The following is a 2,252-nucleotide window of genomic DNA, read 5'->3' as shown; positions in this document are numbered from 1 at the left end:
TACTTTCTAGGGATGTGGTGAAGCATGTTTGAGTGATGGATAGCTAATTGGGGGTTTTTGATTAATTTAGCATTGAGATTAAATTGGTTGATTGATTTTGTGCATGTGTGTGATTAGGTAAAGAGTAGCTAACTTTAATTGTCATACTACATTGTATTGTGAGTCTACTTTGATACGGACAATTGATTTGTAGCTCGCATTTGTCGATTGAGCTTGGTTAGTGACGTTCCTAGTTAGAATCTTTCGTAGTTGGTGCTAGCTAGACCTCTAGGAGATAGCTTGTCGAGCTCTTTTGATTGCACTGTCTATCTTCCTCCGCAATACTCGAATTAATCAATCTCCAACCCGATTAGTGTGTGTCCATTGCAAATACATGTGGATCCTAAATCCCTAATGTCTTGATATATTGATTTACTTGGTTTGATTAGTTGAATTAGATAACCTACACTACCATCTCACCTTTAGAAGTAGCTTGACATTGGCCGTAGCAAACTTCCCCCCATTCCTAGTGGTTCGACCCAAACTTGCCCTATTACTAGCTGTAGGTTTGGTTATAAATTTAGTTTGATTGCAGGAATTTTAGTTTCCAACGACTTAGAATCCACCTTCCATCAAAATGGCGCCGTTGTCGGGGAGTGCCATAGTTGTTTGCTATTGTTGTTGAGTCTATTTCATTTCATTTCAAAAAAATACAAAAAGATTTTTCTCTTTTAGGCTACACTCTTAGCTGTGCTACTAATTGTTTCTTTGATATTGTATGCATAGGACAAGAGGAAGGACTTTAGTGACACTTGATTCGGAGATCGAGAGGAAAATTGCGAGGATAAGAGTTGGTAGACGATACTTGAGTTCTAGCTCTTCAAGCGAAGAAGAATTTCAAGAAGAAGAACAAGGAAGCATGGAGAAGGTAGCAAGGGTTTCTTTTAAGGAGTAGGGAACTCCCGATGCCTATAGATTTGAGAGTGGTATTACTACACCTACAACACCGGCTAATGACTTTGAAATAAGGCCGACAATGATCACTTTGATAGAGAGGCGACAATTTAGTGGGGCCAATCATGAAAGCCCACTAAATCATCTCAAGGAGTTCGAAAAGTATTGCAATACTATCAAAGTGAATGGAATTTCCCAAGAATTCATCTGCCTCAAGCTTTTTCCCTTTTCCCTCATAGGGCGTGCCTTGGAATGGCTAGATAAGGAGGTCAAGCCGAATTCTCTAAGGACATGGGACGAAGTGACTAAGGAATTTCTATCCCGTTTCTATCCACAAAAGAAAACGACGAAGGCTAGAGCTTTGATTCAAGGTTTCAAGCAAAAGCCTAGTGAAAGCTTCTATGCAGCATGGGAGAGGTACAAGGAGTATCAAAGAGAATGTCCTCAGCACGGAATTCCTACTTACCAAATTATTCAAATCTTCTATGGTGGCCTTAGTCCTCAAGGAAAGTCATGTCTAGATGGAGGAGCCGGAGGTCCCATTATGAGTAAAACGGAGGAGGAAGTGGTAGACATAATTGAAGACGTAATGAGGTACTATAGAGATTGGCAAGATGGAGAAAGGGAGTCAACTAGCAAGAGTAGCTCTTCGGTGTACTCGGTTGATTATCTAAATGCAATCAACAATCTATCCTCACAAATGACAAACTTGGGGAAGGAAATGTCCGCTATCAAGGCAAAGTTGGAAAGTGCTACCTCTTAAGTTTCGAATCTTCCCTCCTAAGGGGAGAGGTATGTCTTCTAATTCTCAACCCTCTCCCTCTTCTAGTAACATTCCTAGTGGATGCTTGTTTTGTGATGTTTGTGGATCGTATGATTATGATGCTTCTAATTGCCCTCATGAATGTATGGATGTTTATGATGATCAAGATGGAAATGTGAATGAGCATGTGAATTATGTGTCAAACAATAATGATTCTAGGTTTGAGAAACAAAGAGGTCAATGGAATAGGAATTACAACAACCATGGGAATTTTGACAACTATAACCAAGGTGGTGGTAATAAGAACCAAGGGAACCAAAATTCCCGAGGTAACTATAATAACCAAGGTTATAGTAGCCAAAATCAAAACCAAAATTATGGTAATCATAACCAAGGTTATGGTAACCATAATCAAGGTTATGGTCAAAATCAAAATAGGGGTAATTAGAACAACCAAGGTAGGGGAAATTTTCAAAACAATGGTCAAAGGGGTCCCCTACCCGGTTTTGTTCTAAAGACCCAAGGTGATAATTCCTATGCTCAACCCTCATCTTCT

The 2,252-nt window shown here is 39.6% G+C and overlaps 1 non-coding gene across 1 annotated transcript; it reads right to left on the bottom strand.

Moving 5' to 3' along the window:
* Positions 1-1,283: 1,283 nt before the first annotated feature.
* Positions 1,284-1,389, bottom strand: LOC145569545 (small nucleolar RNA R71). Its single transcript, XR_014096141.1, has one exon. It is a non-coding gene; the product is annotated as a small nucleolar RNA R71 (small nucleolar RNA).
* Between the last annotated feature and the right edge of the window lie 863 nt (positions 1,390-2,252).

This window comes from Chenopodium album, chromosome 11, assembly GCF_948465745.1.
Source record: "Chenopodium album chromosome 11, dcCheAlbu1.1, whole genome shotgun sequence".
Lineage (NCBI taxonomy): Eukaryota > Viridiplantae > Streptophyta > Magnoliopsida > Caryophyllales > Amaranthaceae > Chenopodium > Chenopodium album.
Note: the sequence above shows the minus strand (reverse complement) of the source record. Positions and strands in the feature narration are given on the sequence as shown.